The following is a 19,874-nucleotide window of genomic DNA, read 5'->3' on the forward strand; positions in this document are numbered from 1 at the left end:
GTTTATAAATGGGTGTCTAAGTATCACCAGCAGTAAGGAAGAGAGGGGAGTTCAAATGCTTCTTTCAGAGATGGGAGCTCTTGGGTGGAATGGCCATTTGCGTGGAATAGATGCTCATTGAATGTGATTTGCAAGCTGAGAAAAGCCTATACACGTAATTGAATAAATGAATTAGACAATATTAGAGCTGAAATGATTATTTAATGTCACCTAATCCAACGCCCCACATTTTGTAGAGGAGGAAGCTGACACTAAAGAAGTCAAATGATTTGTCTGTGGTAATGAGTGGCACCACCAGGCTGTGAAACCAGATATTCTATGGAACAAGTTATTTCACCTGAGTTCAGTTTCTTCATGTTTATTGGGAATGACAATTTCCCCCACACTCCCAGGCTTGTCAGGAGGTTCACATGAGGACATATGTAAGACATTTTTATAAACTGCAAAATATCGTGCAAATGGGAGCTGCTTTTATACCTTTTACTCCCAACTGCTGCTTATTCCTCTCTTCAAACTCAGTGGTTCAATAAAGTGATACAAGAACCATAATGGCATGGTGGCAGGACACCTCAGAGGCAGCCCCAAATCCTGCTGGCCCACCTAAGCCTAAGAAGTTGTATCACCTGTTAATACTTGTCTCCGTTTTTTCTTTCTTTTACCCCCAAAGCTGACATTTCTTTTGAACAGGAAGCAGAAAATGTGCTCACACTTCTTATCCAAGCAAGAGAGGCCCAATCTCCTGGAGAAAATTTCTAAGCTTCAAAGAAGACTACTGCTTACAAGGAACAACTGTAGAAACACCCCAGGTACCTGTATGAATGACTGTAGGCCCTCCTTTGCGTCTCCTCCTAGGAGGCTCAAGAAAGTAGGGAGACTTTAGCAGAAGGCTCTCAGGAAATGAGTCATTTTTCCTACAGGTGTTGCCTTTGCCCTTTCGCCTTTGCCCTAACACTTGGTTAGTTGTCTGCTATGTCCTATCCTCTCCAACTTGCAAATACTCTTAAAATAAGTTAAACAATATTTTGTAATTGCTTTCCACTGATGTGTTACTGCTTTTTTCCCAATGAATTTGTGCCACTTTTAGAAATGTCTCATCTGCTATTTCTATTTAGTTGTGGGGTTTTGTTAGCTGTGGGAGCCCATACTTCTGGGTGCAGATAGCTTGTAAGGATGGCCTTGCTGAGTTCTGATTGATTGGTTTTCCTTGTGGCCCAGTTGATCCAAACATGTCTCTGCATAGCCTGTTCACAAGATGGCAGGTAAGGGTAATCTCTCTAATAGGAAAGTCACATAGCTAGTGTGTTATCTCTTATAAAGCATAGAACACCAGTAAGTAAAAAAATCATAATGGAACTAACATTTATTGAGCAGTAAATTTTCTTGAGCCCTGTGATAAATATGTTGCTTAAAAGATATCATTTAATCCTCACAACAACTCTCTGAGGTGGGCTGTATATTTTTATTCACCATTTTACAAATGAGGAAACTAAGACTTAAATAACTTCCCCAGGGTCCCACAGCCAAAACGTAGAGGAAGTAGGATCTGGTAATACTCATCTAAGTCAATGGACTTGGAATGTGAAACTCCCAAAGTGACTAAAAATAAAGGTACACTTAAACTGTATGGTTTATAAAAAGTGCTCTTGTGAACACAAAAATGGAAAAATGATCACCCTTAACTATTCTGAACTCTGCTTTCAGGCCAGGAGCAAGTTTACTATGGTCGACATGATGAGTCCTATGGTTCAGAAAGGACCCTGTATGCTGTATGTAGTTATCAAGTTCTACTGATAGTACAGTACCCCATAGGGCTGAGCTGGACCACTCTCCAAAGTCACATTACTTTGAATAAGAAATTATGGGAGTGTTCCAGGGAGCATTCCACAGAGTGCCATCTGCCTGTCACCCCTGTGTTTACACTCGTGGGTGTCTATCCAGTATCTAGGTGTGGGCCTTGTGTGCTTTTGTGGCACAGTGCTCAAGCCAACACTAGACATTGCAGACAAAGCTGTTGTTGAAAACCTTTCTTACTCTCTCCCTTACCTTTTCCTTCTCTGTCCTCTCATGTCTACCTTGCCTCCCTCAAAGGCCACCATGTGGGATCTTTAGTTGGCTTGCTTAGAGAGTAGGGAACAGTCAGAACAGGGAGGTAGGTGGGGGCCATGACAATCTCCTTGCCACCACAGGCACAGCTGAGACTGGTCTCATCTACTCATGTCCTAAAACCAGTTGCCAGGGCAAACACCCTCAGTTCAGTTTCTAAGAGTCAAAGTGGCTGTCCCCAGTGACTTCTGGGGTGCTGACAGAGCTGAAAACTCAGGCTGAAAAAAAAATGACATGGTAAAAAATACTGTCAAAGCTTTAAAATGATGTATTTTACCAGCCTCCTCATCCACCACACCCTGAGTTCTGCATGTTTCTGTTTCTTATTCAGTGAGTATTTAAACTGTCTACTCAATGCAGTGCAAGAATATCACACACATGAAGTAATAACATTGTGATGGCCCTTTAGAAGAATCTAAGTAAAAATGTATTGCAGACACACAGGGAACCCCAGGAGGCCATAGGCTCAAGTTACACAGATCAGGGATGATCACAGAACTTCTGCCAAGCTTTAAGGCTTGTTAAATATTAACCCACAAGAACTCATTTACTCTCTTTGGTCAACAGGACCAGGTCAATAGGATATGACTATCACATGATTATCTGGGAAGATAATCTAGAAAAAGGAATATTGCCCATTGCTGAACAGAAAGCTTTCACATGCAGGTGAAACTGCCCTAATTACCCTTACCCAGCTCCCTTGTAGATGCTGGTGGGATCCATAGATCAGGCTGAGGGTGTTTGAAGTAACTTTATCTTATATGGAACACAAGAGGCCCTGTATAGCAACAGTGATCCTGAGGAAGAAGAACAATTTTGGTTAAACAAAAGAAAAGACAAAAAATCACATGATCATATCAATAGACGCAGAAAAAGCTTTTGATAAGGTACAGCACCCATTTATGATACAAACACTCAGCAAAGTGGGAATACAGGGAGCATTCCTCAATATAATAAAGGCCATATATGAGAGACCTACAGCCAATATCATACTCGATGGGCAAAAACTAAAAGCTTTTCCACTAAGATCAGGAACAAGACAAGGATGTCCACTTTCACCACTTCTATTCAATATAGTATTGGAAGTTTAAGCCACAGGTGTCAGACAGGAAAAGAAAATAAAAGGCATCCAAATAGGAAAGGAGGAAGCAAAACTGTCACTGTTTGCAGATGACATGATAGTGTACATGGAAAATCCTATAGACTCTACCCAAAAACTGCTCAAACTAATTAATGAATTTGGCAAAACAGCTGGTTACAAAGTCAATATCCAGAAATCAAAGGCTCTTTTGTATACCAACAATGAATCAGCTGAAGCAGAAATCGAGGAAAAAAATCCCATTCGATATAGCAAGAAGAAAAATAAAATATCTGGGAATAAACCTAACTAAGGAGGTAAAAAACCTGTATGCAGAAAACTACACAGCCCTGAAGAAAGAAATCAGGGATGACACTAACAAATGGAAACATATCCCTTGATCCTGGATTGGAAGAATTAACATCATCGAAATGTCCATACTACCCAAACGATTTACAGATTCAATGCAATAGCTATTAAAGCACCAATGGAATATTTCACAGACATAGAACAAACACTTCAAAAATTTATATGGAATCATAAACGACCCCAAATAGCAGCTGCACTTTTGAGAAAGAACGAAGTAGGAGGGATCACAATACCTGATATCAAACTGTATTACAAGGACACTATAATCAAAACAGCCTGGTACTGGCATAAAAACAGGCACATAGACCAATGGAACAGAACAGAGAGCCCAGAAATAAACCCAACTCTCTACAGTCAATTAATATTTGACAAAGGGGGCAGTAACATAAAATGGAGTAAAGATAGCCTCTTCAACAAATGGTGTTGGGAGAACTGGACAGCTATGTGCAAAACAATGAAACTTGAGCACCAAGTTACACCATACACCAGAATAAATTCAAGGTGGATAAAAGGCTTAAATATAAGCCTTGAAACCATTAAAGTCCTAGAGGAGAACATTGGCAAGAAAATCTCAGATATTTCACGCAGCAACATTTTTACTGATATGTCCCCTAGAGCAAGGAATATAAAGGAAAGAATAAACAAATGGGATCTCATCAAAATAAAAAGCTTCTGCATGGCTAAAGAAAACAGTATTAAATTAGCAAGACAACCAACTGTATGGGAAAACATATTTGCCAATGATACCTCAGACAAAGGTTTAATCTCCAAAATATACAAAGAGCTTACACGACTCCACTCTAAGAAGACACCCAACCCAATTAAAAAATGGGAAAAGGACTTGAACAGACACTTCTCCAAGGAGGACATACAGAACATCCAGAGACACATGAAAAGATGCTCAATATCCCTAGCTATCAGAGAGATGCAAATTAAAACCACAATGAGATACCACTTTACACCAGTCAGGATGGCTATCATAAACAAAGCAACGAATAACAAATGTTGGAGAGGCTGTGGGGAAAAGGGGACCTTAGTTCACTGTTGGTGGGATTGCAGACTGGTACAACCATTATGGAAAACAGTATGGAATTTTCTCAGAAAAATAAAAATCAACCTGCCTTTTGACCCAGCAATTCCACTGCTGGGATTATATCCTAAGAATCCTAAAACATCAATTGCAAACAACCTATGCACCACAATGTTCATAGCAGCACAATTTACAATAGCCAAGAGTTGGAAGGAACCTAGGTGCCCATCAGTAAATGAATGGATCAAAAAATTGTGGTACATATACACAATGGAATTCTATGCAGCAGAGAGAAAGAAGGAGCTACTACCCTTTGCAACAACATGGGTGGAACTGGAAAGCATTATGCTGAGTGAAATAAGCCAGGTGCTGAAAGACAAATACCATATGATCTCACCTTTAACAGGCAGCTAAACAACAAAACAAACAAGCAAACAGAATAAAAACAAAGAGACTGAAATAGAGAACAAGTGGGCAGCGATCAGAGGGACGAGGGGAGGGAATTTCAGGGGAAAAAATGGGAGAGATTTAGAGGAACAAGTATAAAGGACACAGGGACGAGAACTAAGGGGGGTGGAAATGGGAGGGAGGTGGGGAGCACGGGGCGCAGTGGGCGGGGTTGGGAGAAATAAACAGAAAACTGTACTTGAAAAGTAACTAAATATAAAAAAGAAAAAAAAAGAACAATGTTGGAGAAATTGCCAAACCTAATATCAAACTACTGTAAGGCCATAGTTATCAACAGCATGGTACTAGCATAAAAAAATGCACATAGATCAATGGACAGGATAGAGAGCTCAGAAATAAACCCACACCATTATAATCAATATTTCACAGAGGAAGCAAGTGCATACAGTGGGTTAAAGATAGTTTTTTTCAGTAAATGTTATTGGAAAAATTGGACAGATACATGTAGAAAAATGAAACTAACCCAACTTATTACATCACACACAGAAATAAATTCAAAATGGATCAAGGATATAAATGTTAGACACAAAACCATAAAAATCCTAGAAGAAAACATAGGCAGCAAATCTTGGACATTACTTGTAGCAATTTTTTATTGGATATATCTCCCCAGGCAAGGGAAACAAAAGAAAAATAAATAAATTGGACTAGGTCAAACTAAAAAGTTTTGGCACAGCAAAAGAAATCATCAACAAAATAAAAAGCCAACCCACAGAATGGGAGAACATATTCACTGATATATGTGATAGGGGTTTATATCCAAAATTTACAAAGTACTTACAAAATTCAACACCAGAAAAACAACCCAATTAAAAAATGGGGAAAGGACCTGAATAGACACTTCTCCAAGGAGGACATACTGATGGCCAATAGACATATGAAAAGATGTTCAATGTCACTGATCATCAGAGAAATGCAAATTAAAAGCACAATGAGGTACCATTTCACACTTGTTAGAATGGCTATCATCAATAAATCAACAAACAACAAGTGCTGGCAAGGATGTGGTGAAAGGAGAACACTTTTACAATGTTGGTGGGAATGCAGATTGATGTAGCCACTGTGGAAAGCAGTATGGAGATACCTCGAAAAATTAAAAGTGGATCTGCCTTTTGGCCCAGCAATCCTACTTCTGGGAATATATCCAAAGGAACCCAAAACACTAATTTGAAAGACCATAAGCACCCCTATGTTCATTGCAGCATTATTTACAGTTGCCAAGACATGGAAACAGCTCAAGAGTCCATCAACAGATGAATGGATAAAACAACTATGGGACACTTACACAGTGGAATACTACTTGGCCGTAAAAAAAGAAAAAAATTTAGCCTTTGTGACAGTATGGGTGGACCTGGAGAACATTATGCTATATGAAATATGCTAGTCAGAGGAAGGCAAATACCATGATTTCACTTGTATGTGGAATCTTATGAACAAACTGAACTAATGAGGAAAATGGGGACAGACTCATAGTTAGAGACCAGGATGACAGCTAGTGGGAGGGAGGTTAGGGGATGGAGGGACTGAGCAAAAAGGAAAAAGGACTCATGGACATGGAGAACAGTATGGTGATGGCTGGTGGAATGGGGTATAAGGGGACTAAATGGTAATGGAAAAAATACAATAAAAAATTTAAAAATATTAAAAAATAAAATTCCTTTTGTGCTTATTTAAAAAAAGAAAAGAAACTTTAACCTTGATAGTGATCCCCCGGGCCAAAAAGGGACAGAGGTGAGTGAGCCCAGAGTTCTGGTTCCCTGTAATGTAGAGAGTTTCTCATTTTTCAGGGAATTCAGAGACCACTGAACTTCATAGACCAGTGTCCATGATGAGAACGAGGCAGGTACCAGGGAGCCACTCAGAGCCCACATTTCCTTCTTCTCATGGACACCTTCTTCCTTGCCGCTTTGCTGATTTTGTGACTTGTCAGTAAAACCAGGTCAATGTAACTTTTGCTCAATGTACATTGAGATTCTGTCCTGTCCTTCAGCCTAGACCAGCTTTATGTAATAAATGTATGGAAAATGAATTGAAAGGACACACATTGAAAACATAGGAGCAGGGACCAATGGGGCAGGGGAGAGTGTCAGAAAGAGGATGAAAGTGGAAAAATTAGAATTGCAGTTTAAAAGGTCCTTGAATAAACTAGTAGTGATGGAGAAGTCATGAACTGAGTAGAGTGACCAACATAATTCACTACATGTGAGGTCAAATACAGAATAAATTAATAAAGTGGTATGGTTCAGAATTAAATTCTGAGAGTGCACTGGATTGAGACATAAATATAGCACCACTCATTCACAAAGTAGATAGCCATTGGATATTCTGGGAAAACTCACCTATAGGTGAGTGACTCTGATTTAATATATTTAAATATATATAAACATCCCATGTAATTATATAATATAGCATTGTTCAGAAAAAGTTGAAATAATTTTGGGAGATTTCACAATATTTCTTCTGCCAAATGTGTGAAGATACAGTAAAAATACCAAGACAGGAAGAAATAACCATGCACATGCCTGGTATATAGCAAGTACTTAATAAATATTCATTATTAGCATGCAAGTTTAGCAGTGAATATTTTGTAAACTGTATATAATACTTGCACATACTCTTGTGCATGTTTTATGTGCATTTAATTGCATTGTCTTTCTTTAACTGCTAAAATTTTCCTTCTTTTAAACAACTCATGAAATCTTCCCTCTTTGTACCTTTCTTATTTTAATTTTTAATTGGCACTTACTTTCACAAAATAACTTCAAGGAACTTATCTCCCTGTTGGGAACCACCCTGCCTGGTTTCAGGAGCTGTAAACCACACCCCCCTCCCCGCCACTAGCTAAAGCTGAGTGAGCGACCTTCAGACCATAAGCCACTAAGGAGACAAAGCTTATCTCCCTGGCAGGAATGCTGGTTCTGCTCCATAACTGGCCCCCAATGCTTGATTAGTTAGCCAATGACAGGTAAGATTCCTCAAGGGGGGAACCACCTAAGACAGGCATGATCACATGGAGTCCCCAGGGTAGGACTTGGGGGGCTATGGAGAAAGGGGGTGATGGACCCTTGCCCCTTGGCTTTGACAAAGCCTGAGTCCTTATTCTGTCTGCAAGAAGTCTCCTAATTTCTTGGCTATCTTGCCTCCTCTGCCTGACTTAAGCCTGAAACAATGACAGAGGGTGGTACAGCCCTGTGCTGGAAAGGGCAGGCTCGTCTTTCCAGGCCTGAGAAACCTGCTTTGCTAAGAATGCTCTTAATAAAGGGCATAAAGGTCCCAGCAGGAAATGAGTTTATTTCCCAAAGTTTTGTAGCCTTTTAGCTAATAGACCGTGACTCAGAAGAAGCCCTAATAGTTCTTTGTATGCTGTCTACTGTTTGATCCTTACTGCCTGACAATGATTAATGAGCTGTACCTGTATTCCTTCGCAAATTAAACCCAGTAAAATCTTGTCTAGGCAAGGGTGCATGGCACTATCCCCTTGAGAGGGTGGCCAGGCTGCTCTGAGGCGCTTTCCCCTTGAAGGAGTAGCCATGTTGTCCCTTTTCGTCCACAGGATTTGGTAATCCATGTGAATTTGTCTCGTAGCTCATCTATAATGGTGCGGGCACTGCAAGCCAGTGTCTGCATCATCTCCCAAGCCTCTATTTTCAATTTATCTGTCACATTTCTCCCTTTCTTTCTGTCTCTCTTTCTCACACACACACATGCACGCACATGCTCACACAACACATACCACAACCTTGCAATCTAATTCCCTGTGTTTAACTTCCTACAGTCAGTTCAACACATACCTTTTTATCAGAATTTAATAGTTACCCATAAAACACTTATACTGCTTTATTTATTTATTCACATATTTTATTACAAACACAATTAATCTCTCATCTTGCATATATATAACATGCCCAATAATAAAAGCCTTAAGAGCAATATAAAGTTATTAACACATGAATAAATATGTTTTGATAGCATAAATTGTTTCTTTTTAATTTTTTATTTTTTACAACCATCATTGTATATTTAGTATAATGCATACCATCTTCTCCAGTGTGTTGGGGGGTTCCTAAGTGGAGTGAAAAGTGGATGCAGAAAGACAAGTAGTAATTCCACTTGTCTAAAAGTATTCATTTAACAAAGTCACGTTAAGCTGAGTGAAGTGGACGTCTCCCATCCTCTCACTCCAAGTATAGATAACAATAAATTATCACAATTGTTTTATTTCCTTCCAGTATTTGATTTGACAAAAATCATTTTTTCTCCATCAATGTTTACCTGACATGTCTAAATAGAAAAAATGTGGAGTCTGTATACTTGTATTATTAGCTAAAATAAATACCTTATATGAAAGGAACTAATATCATTTTCCTGAAAACATGCATAAAATACACAAGTCTGCTAATGACAATACTTTATACAATGTAAGCATATTATTATGAAGAAGTATCCAGTAGTGTTTTTTCAATTTATAGAGTAATATCAATTGCTTATGAATTATTTTTATTTTAAAAGTAAGTTACACTCATGATGAAAAATCAGAAATGATAAGTATACATTATGGCATTACATACTATTAGTGCAATGATATTGGGTTTTTAAAATTTTATTGTTGTTTAATTACAGTTGTCTGCATCTCCCCCCACCACTCCCCCACACCCCAGCCAAACCCACCTCCCTCCCTTGCTTCCACCCTGCCCCTTGGTTTTGTTCATGTATCCTTTATAGTAGTTCTTGAAAATGCTTCCCCCCATTATTCCCTCCCACCTTCCCTCTGGTTACTGTCAGATTGTTCTTAATTTCCATGTCTCTGTTTATATTCTGCTTGCTTTTTTCTTTTTGATTATGTTCTAGTTAAAGTGAGATCATATGGTATTTGTCCCTAACCACCTGGCTTATTTCACTTAACAAAATGCTCTCCAATTCCATCCATCCCGTCTTTCTAAAAACTGTTGCACCTAAATGTATGGTTACATATACATTTCTGAAAACTTTGTTCTATATCTGTGAAATATGTCATTGGTAATTTAATAGGGGTTGCATTGAATATATAAATTGTTTTGGGTAGTATAGACATTTTGATGATGTTAATTCTTCCAACCCATGAGCATGGGACATACTTCCATTTGTTTGTGTCTTCCTTAATTTCTTTCTTCTGTGTTGTGTACAGGTCTTCTGAGTACAGGTCCTTTACCTTCTTGGTTAAGTTTATTCCTAGATACATTATTTTTCTTGTTGCTATAACAAATGGAATTTTTTCCCTGACTTCTGTTTCTGATATTTCATTGCTGGTTTAAAAAATGTGCTTGATTTCTGAATATTGACTTTGTATCCCACTGTTTTGCCAAATTAATTTTTTAGGTTGAGCAGTTTTTTGGTGGGGTCTATAGGATTCTCTATATACACTATCATGTCATCTGCAAACAATGACAATTTTGCTTCCTCCTATCCAATGTGGATGCCTCTTATTTATTTTCCTTATTTGATTGCTGTGCTTAGGATTTCCAATACTATGTTAAATAGGAGTGGTGAAAGTGAACATCCTTGTCTTGTTCCTGATGTTAGTGGGAAAAATTTAAGTTTTTGCCTATTGAGTATGATGTTGGCTGTAGATATCTCATATATGGCCTTTATGTTGAGGTATGCTTCCTCTATTCCTATTTTGCTAAGTGTTTTTATCATAAACGAGTACTGTACCTTGTAAATGCTTTTTCCACATCTATTGATGTGATCATGTGATTTTTTGTCTTTTGTTTTGTTTATGTGATGTATTACATTTTTTTTCTTTTTTTAAAAATTTTATTTAGTTATTTTTCAAGTACAGTTTTTTTGTCTATTTATCCCATCCCAGCCTCCCCCGCCCCTTGCTCCCCACCTCTCTCCCATTTCCGCTCACCTTAGTTCTCGTCCCTGTGTCCTTCCCATTTGTTCCTCCAAATCCCTCCCCCTTTTCCCCCTTAACCTCCCTTCCCTCTCCCCTCTGGTCGCTGTCCCCTTGTTCTCTATTTCAGTATCTTTTTTTTTCTGCTTGCTTGTTTGTTTTGTTGTTTAGCTTTCTGTTAAAGGTGAGATCATATGGTATTTGTCCTTCAACCCCTGGCTTATGTCACTCAGCATAATGCTTTCCAGTTCCATCCATGTTGTTGCAAAGGGTAGTAGCTCCTTCTTTCTCTCTGCAGCATAGAATTCCATTGTGTATATGTACCACAATTTTTTGATCCATTCGTTTACTGATGGGCACCTAGGTTGCTTCCAACTCTTGGCTATTGTAAATTGTGCTGCTATGAACATTGTGGTGCATAGGTTCTTTGATATTGATGTTTTAGGATTCTTAGGATATAATCCTAGCAGTGGAATTTCTGGGTCAAAAGGCAGGTCGATTTTTATTTTTCTGAGAAAATTTCATACTGTTTTCCATAATGGTTGTACCAGTCTGCACTCCCACCAACAGTGAACTAAGGACCCCTTTTCCCCACAACCTCTCCAACATTTGCTGGAGATACCACTGACCGGTGTAAAGTGGTATCTCATTGTGGTTTTAATTAGCATCTCTCTGATAGCTAGAGATATTGAGCATCTCTTCATGTGTCTCTGGATGTTCTGTATGTCCTCCTTGGAGAAGTGTCTGTTCAAGTCCTTTTCCCATTTTATAATTGGGTTTGATGTCTTCCTAGAGTGGAGTCGTGTAAGTTCTTTGTATATTTTGGAGATTAAACCTTTGTCTGAGGTATCATTGGCAAATATGTTTTCCCATACAGTTGGTTGTCTTGCTAATTTAATACTGTTTTCTTTAGCCATGCAGAAGCTTTTTATTTTGATGAGATCCCATTTGTTTATTCTTTCCTTTATATTCCTTGCTCTAGGGGACATATCAGTAAAAATGTTGCTGCGTGAAATATCTGAGATTTTCTTGCCAATGTTCTCCTCTAGGACTTTAATGGTGTCACGACTTATATTTAAGTCTTTTATCCACCTTGAATTTATTCTGGTGTATGGTGTAAGTTGGTGCTCAAGTTTCATTTTTTTGCACATAGCTGTCCAGTTCTCCCAACACCATTTGTTGAAGAGGCTATCTTTACTCCATTTTATGTTACTGCCCCCTTTGTCAAATATTAATTGACTGTAGAGAGTTGGGTTTATTTCTGGGCTCTCTGTTCTGTTCCATTGGTCTATGTGCCTGTTTTTATGCCAGTACCAGGCTGTTTTGATTACAGTGGCTTTGTAATACAGTTTGATATCAGGTATTGTGATCCCTCCTACTTTGTTCTTCTTTCTCAAAAGTGCAGCTGCTATTCGGGCTCGTTTATGATTCCATATAAATTTTTGAAGTGTTTGTTCTATGTCTGCGAAATACACCATTGGTACTTTCATAGGTATTGCATTGAATCTGTATATTGCTTTGGGTAGTATGGACATTTTGATGATGTTAATTCTTCCAATCCATGAACAAGTTATATGTTTCCATATGTTTGTGTCTTCCCTGATTTCTTTCTTCAGGGCTGTGTAGTTTTCTGCATACAGGTCTTTTACCTCTTTGGTTAGGTTTATTCCCAGATATTTTATTTTTCTTTTTGCTATATCAAATGGGATTTTTTCCTTGATTTCTGCTTCTGCTGATTCATTGTTGGTATACAAAAGAGCCTTTGATTTCTGGATATTGACTTTGTAACCAGCTGTTTTGCCAAATTCATTAATTAGTTTGAGCAGTTTTTGGGTAGAGTCTATAGGATTTTCCATGTACACTATCCCGTCATCTGCAAACAGTGACAGTTTTGCTTCCTCCTTTCCTATTTGGATGCCTTTTATTTTCTTTTCCTGCCTGATCCCTGTGGCTAAAACTTCCAATACTATATTGAATAGAAGTGGTGAAAGTGGACATCCTTGTCTTGTTCCTGATCTTAGTGGAAAAGCTTTTAGTTTTTGCCCATCGAGTATGATATTGGCTGTAGGTCTCTCATATATGGCCTTTATTGTATTGAGGAATGCTCCCTGTATTCCCACTTTGCTGAGTGTTTTTATCATAAATGGGTGTTGTACCTTATCAAAAGCTTTTTCTGCATCTATTGATATGGTCACGTGGTTTTTGTCTTTGCTTTTGTTTATGTGATGAATTACATTTACTGATTTGTGAATGTTGAACCATCCTTGCATCCCTGGGATGAATCCCACTTGGTCTTGGTGTATGATCTTTTTTGATATATTATTGGATGGGATTTGCCAATATTTTGTTGAGGATTTTAGCATCTATGTTCGTCAGCGATATTGGCCTGAAGTTTTCTTTCTTTGTTGTGTCTCTATCTGGTTTTGGAATTAGGATGATGCTGGCTTCATAAAAAGAATTTGGGAGTTTTCCATCCTTCTGGATTTTTTGGAATAGTCTGTGGAGAATAGGGATTAGCTCTTCCTTAAATGATTTGTAGAATTCCCCTGTGAAACCATCTGGTCCAGAGCTTTTGTGTGATGGGAGTTTTTTGATTACTGCTTCAATTTCTTTTGGTGTTATTGGTGTGTTTAGATTTTCTACTTCTTTTTCACTGAGTTTTGGAAGATTGTATTTTTCTAGAAATGTGTCCATTTCCCCTAGGTTTTCAAGTTCCTTGGCATACAGTTCTTCATAGTAATTTCTTATAATCCCTTCTGTTTCTGTGGTATCAGTTGTAATTTCTCCTCTTTCATTTCTGATTGTGTTTATTTGTGTCTTCTCTCTTCTTTTCTTGATGAGCCTACTTGAAGGCTTGTCTATTTTGTTATCTTCTCAAAGATCCAACTCCTGGATTCATTGATCCTTAGAATTGTGCTTTTAGTTTCTATGTCATTTAATTCTGCTCTAATCTTGGTTATTTCCTTCCTTCTGCTTGCTCTGGGCTGCCTTTGTTGTTGTTCCTCGAATTCTTGCAGGCGTAGGGTTAGGTTGTTTGTTTGAAATGTTTCTATCTTCTTTAGGTAGACTTGTATTGCTATAAGCTTCCCTCTCAGGACTGCATTCTCTGTGTCCCATAAGTTTTGTGTTCTTGTGAGATCATTTTCATTTGTTCCAGAAATGTTTTGATTTCTTCCCTAATTTCATTCTTGACCTATTAGTTGTTTAATAGCATATCATTCAGTTTCCATGATTTTGGGTGCTTTGGGTTTTTCCCTTTGGGGTTGGTTTCCAATTTCAGTCCCTTGTGGTCAGAGAAGATGCTTGGTATGATTTCAATTCTCTTGAATTTCTTGAGGCTCGTTTTGTGTCCTATAATGTGGTCTATCTTTGAAAATGTTCCATGTGTATTTGAAAAGAATGTGTATCTAGCTTCTTTGGGATGAAGGGCTCTATATATATATCAGTTAAGTCCATTTCATCTATGGTGTTGTTTAATGCCACAATATCTTTGTTGATATTTTGTTTGGAAGATCTGTCCATTTTTGATAGTGGGGTGTTCAAATCCCCTTCTATAATTGTGTTGCTGTCAATATCTTTCTTGAAGTCCTCTAAGATTTTCTTGATATATTTGGGTGCCCCTATGTTTGGTGCATATATGTTTACAATGTTAATGTCTTCTTGGTTGATTCTTCCCTTGAGCATAATGAAGTGGCCTTCTGGGTCTCTCTTTATGGCCCTTTTTTTGAAGTCTATTTTATCTGATATGAGAATTGTTACCCAGCTTTTTTTTTCTTGTTCGTTTGCTTGGAAAACTTGTTTCCAGCCTTTCACTTTTAGTCTGTGATGGTCTTTTGTCCTGAGGCGGGTCTCTTGTAGGCAGCATACATGTGGGTCATGCTTTCTTATCCATTGAGCTATTCTGTGTCTTTTGATTGGAGCATTTAATCCATTTACGTTTAAGGTTATTATTGATAGGTAGTTATTCATTGCCATTTTTGTACCTGTGTTCCTCTCTGGTATTATGTTTATTGATTTGTGAATATTGTATTATCCTTGCATCTTTGGGATGAATCTCACTTGGTCTTGGTGTATGATCTTTTTAATGTATTTCTGGATGAAGTTTGTCAATGTTTTGTTGAGGATTTTACCATCTATGTTTATCAGTGATATTCATTTAAAGTTTTCTTTCTTTGTTATGTCTTTATCTGGTTTTGAGAATAGGATGCTGCAGTTTTCATAAAGGGTTTGGGAGTCTTCCATTATCTTGAATTTTTTTGGAATAATCTGTGAGGGATGGGGGTTAGCTTTTCCTTAAATGCTTTGTAAAATTCTCCTATGAAAGCATCTGGTCTGGTCCAGGGCTTTTGTGTGTTGGAGAGTTTTTGATTACTGCTGCAATTTCATCACCTATCCTTGGTCTATGCAGGCTTTCTGCTTCTTCTTCACTGAGTTTTGGAAGAGTATATTTTTCTAGAAACTTGTCCATTTCACCCAGGTTTTCAAATTTCTTGGCATATATATTTTAAAATATTTTATTTATTTATTTTTAGAGAGAGAAGAAGGGAGAGAGAAAGAGAGGGAGATAAACATCAATGTGTGGTTGCCTCTCACGTGGCCCTCACTGGGTGACTTGGCCTGCAACCCAGGCATGTTCTCTGATTGGGAATCAAACCAGCAACCCTTTGGTTCACAGTCCGTGCTCAATCCACTGAGCTACACCAGCCAGGGCTTTCTTGACATATACTTCTTAATAATAATTTCTTACAATTCTTTTTATTTCTGTGGTATAAGGTATAATCTCTTCCTTTTCATTTCTGATTGTGTTTATTTGGGTCCTCTCCTTTTTTTTTATGAGGATGCTTACAGGCTTGTTGATTTTGTTTATCTTTTCAAAGAACCAGCTCCTGGATTTATTGATTCTTAAAATTGTGCTTTTAGTCTCTATGTCATTTAATTCTGTTCTGATCTTGGTTATTTTATTCCTTCTAATTTCTCTGGGCTATTTTTGTTGTTGTTCCTCAAGTTCTTGTAGGCATAAAGTTAAGTTGTTTATCTGAAATGTTTCTATCTTTTTTAAGTAGGCATGTATTGCTAGGAATTTCCCTCTCAGAACTGCCTTCACTGTGTCCCATAAGTTTTAGATTGTTGTGAGCTCATTTTCATGTTTCCAGAAACTTTTTTATTTCTTCCCTAATTTCATTCTTGACTCATTCATTGTTTAACAGCATGCTATTCAATCTCCATGAGTTTGAGTGTTTGGGGGGTTTTCTCTTGAGGTTGGTTTCTAGTTTCAGTCCCTTGTGGTCAGAGTCTTTTGCTTAATATGATTACAATTTCCTTGAATTTGTTGAGGCTTGTTTTGTGTACTATCATGTGGTCTATCTTTGAAAATGTTCCATATGCATTGGAAAAGAACGTGTATTTGTGTCTTTGGCATGAAAAGCTCCCTCTATTTATCAGTTCAGTCCATTTGATCTAGGCCATTGTTCAATGCCACAATATTTTTGTTGATATTTTGTTTGGAAGATGTGTCCATTTTTGACAGTGGGGTGTTAAAATTTTCTACTATAATTGTGTCGATATCTTTCTTGAAGTCCTCTAAGACTTTCCTTATGTATTTGTGTGCTCCTATGTTGGGTGCATATACATTTACAATGCTTGTGTCTTCTTCATTAATTCTTCCCTTGAGCATTATGAAGTGATGTTTTGGGTCTCTTTTAATGGGTTTTTTTTGAAGTCTATTTTGTAAGACATGAGTATTGCTACCCTGACTTTTTTTCTTATCCATTTGCTTGAAATATTAGTTTCCAGCCCTTCGCTTTCAGTTTGCGTTGGTCTTTTGTCCTGAGGTGTGTCTCCTGTAGGCAGCATATGTGTGGGTCATGCTTTCTTATCCAGTGATCTAGTCTGTGTCTTTTGATTGGAGCATTTAATCCATTTACATTTAAGGTTATTATTGATAAGTCTTTATTCATTGCCATTTTTTTGTACCCATGTTTCTCTCTCTCTCTCTCTCAGTATTTTTCTTTCTGTTCTTAAAGCAGACCCTTTAGCATCTTTTGCAGAGTTGGTTTGAAGAAGGTGTATTCTTGGAGGCCTCTTTTGTCTGGCAGCTCCTTATTTGGTCTTCCATTTTAATTGAGAGCCTTCCTGGATAAAGTAGTCTTGGTTGCAGGCCCTTGGTTTTCATTACTTGGAACATTTCTTGCGATTCTCTTTTGGCTTGTAGGGTTTCCATTGAGAAGTCAGCTGCTAATCTTATTGGGGCTCCTTTGTATGTTACTTCCTGTTTCACCCCTGCTGCCTTTAAGATTCTTTCTTTGTCTTGGAATGTTGCCATTTTAATTATGATGTGTCTTGAGGTGGGCCTCTTTGGGTTCCTCTTGATTGGGACTCTGTGTTTCTTGGATTTGTATGACTTTTATGCTCATCCAATTAGGGAAGTTTTCCATCATTACTTTTTCAAACAGAATTTCTGCCCCTTGCTCTTCTTCTTCTCCTGGTATCTCTATTATACAGATATTATTATGTTTCATGTTGCCCTGCATTTCCTTTGACCCATCTTCATTCTTTCTGAGTCTCTTTTCCTTTTCTTGCTATTTCTGGGTGTTTCTTTCTACCTTGTTTTCTAGCTTGCTGATTTGATCCTCTGCTTCCTCTAGCCTGATTTTGAATCCTTTTACTGTGTTCTTCAATTCAGAAATTGTATTCTTTATTTACTCTTGGCCCTTGTTGATTATTCCTCTGTCCTTTTTCATGTTGATTTAGTTTTCAGTAAGTTCTTTTACTTTTCCTGTACTTTTTAATAATTCACACTGAGCTCATTGAGCTTCCTTATAACCATTGTTTTGAACTCAATATCTGGAAGTTGACTTGCCTCTTTTTGATTTAGCATTCTTTCTGAGTCTTTCTCCCTTTTTTTTCAATTGGGTGTTGTTTCTTTGTCTTTCCATTGTTTGCAAGACTCCTCTTGTTTGCCTCTGTTTCTTAAATTGATCTGTTTTGACTTTCTGGATGTGCATGTGAACTTCTGTGGAAGGAGGCCTGTGAGATTCAGTGGTGCAGTCTCCTTGATCACCTGAACTAGATGCTCGTGGGATGCCCTTTATGCCATTTACATTGGTTCTCTGGATGTAATTAGATTTTTATTGTTGTTGGAACTTTCCTTGTGGGTCCTTCCCTTATGGTGGCTGACTGAGGGTCACTCTGTCCACCATGCCTTTTATGCTGTTGTGTAGGTACTGTCAGGACAAAACCACAAAGCCCAGGGAGCAAACTTACACCCACAAAAACAACTCTCCCTCACAATCCCACTAGCAACAGCAAATGAACTAGTATTAGTAAGGGTGTAAAGAGATTAAGACTATTATAAGAAAGGAGAGAGGATATGAGATGACCTACTGAAATAAAAATGATTTTGAGAGGCTAGAGAGAAGAGCACTTATAAGAGTTGGTAGTTGGGGAAATGTGAAGAGAGAAAGCAAAATTTACATCATGAATAAAAAAGGAATGAAGAATGTGGACTGGAGTATGAGAATGGAAGCATATCATATTAAATTTAAACAGAAATTAAAATAAAGTGAAAGAGAAAAAGAAAAAGGAAGGAAAATAGTAAGTAATTAATAAAAATATAGGCGCCAAATTAGAGAGAAAGATCTATTGCAGTACTATGAACAACAAACAAACTAAAATTAATATATTCAGTATGGGAATAAGAGGGAAAAAAGAAACAAAGAAAAATTTAAGAGGTGTCTAGAGGAATGGAAAGTGATTTTGAAATGATACAGGGAGAGAGAATACTGAGTGAAGAACAAAAACAAGGCTAAGGCAGGGAAATATTAAAATTTGGGATATCAGGAAGAAGAAAAAAAAAGGAGTACAAAGAAAAATAAAAAGGCAGGATGAAAGATAAATAAAAGGAAGAAAAAACAGGCCACGATGGCAAAATTAAACATTTGAGACAAAAAAAAGAGTAGGGGAGGGACCAGTAAAATTTGATATTTGAAATATAAAATTAGTGAAGCTCTGGAGATAAAACAAAAAAAAGCAGCAGCAATTACCCTACCCACAACAAACTAGGAAAGATTGTTGAAGGTGGAGAGAGAACATGAGTATTCTAAGAACATGTTGAGCCCACCTGACCTTAGGTAACCTGTTCAAGACTTCCAGGGATCTACTGTCCTTGGCAGTTTCTTTCCATTGTTAATCTAGTTGCTGTGCATTTAACAGTCAGTTTTATGCATTGTAAGGGTGGAGCTGAATCCCTCTTTGAGTGGTGGCTATTGTTTCCCCTCCAATTACTGCTTCTCAGAGAGAAGTGGTCTGCCTGAGCAGGACAGATGCTGCACTATGGGGTATGACTCAGCATTGGGATCCCGGTGGCTACTGTCTCAGTTCTCTCCACAAAGCTTCCATCCTCAGTCTCTCCTCAGGTGTCACCAGTCCACTCTGCCCCTGCCTTTGCCACAGCCCAGGGTAAGTGGCTGCAAATGAAAATTTGTGTGTTGACCCTTCAAACAGCTCTTGCATCTCTAGCTGTCTGTGTCTGCAACCCTGCTGCTTTTTGCCACTGGTTGTCATCTGTGTACTTTTTGGGCTCTGGTGCTCTAGGTTGGGAATCCTAGCTTAGGGTTTATATTCCATTCTTCTCAGGGGACCCAACTGGCTGCTTAATTATATCCCTGTGGCATTGCTGCCTGTGGGCAACCAGCCAGCCCTCTTGAGTCTCTATTGCACTACTTACCAGATAGGTTGTGCTGAAGCTGATACTTCTCTCTGACCAAGGTTATAAGGCTTCTATCTCACTATTGCTCAGTTGTTTGTTCTGAGTGGTTTCTCCACAATTGAGATGTAATTCCAGTCTGTCCCTGGAAAGAGGTTAAGTGTGACTTCCATTCACTTCTCCACTATTTTCCCCTGTCTTGTTCCTGATCTTAAGGTAAACACTTTTAGTTTTTGCCCATTGAGTA

This window comes from Artibeus jamaicensis, unplaced genomic scaffold (genome assembly GCF_021234435.1).
Source record: "Artibeus jamaicensis isolate MK-2021 breed Jamaican fruit bat unplaced genomic scaffold, CSHL_Jam_final contig_447, whole genome shotgun sequence".
Taxonomy (NCBI): Eukaryota; Metazoa; Chordata; class Mammalia; order Chiroptera; family Phyllostomidae; genus Artibeus; species Artibeus jamaicensis.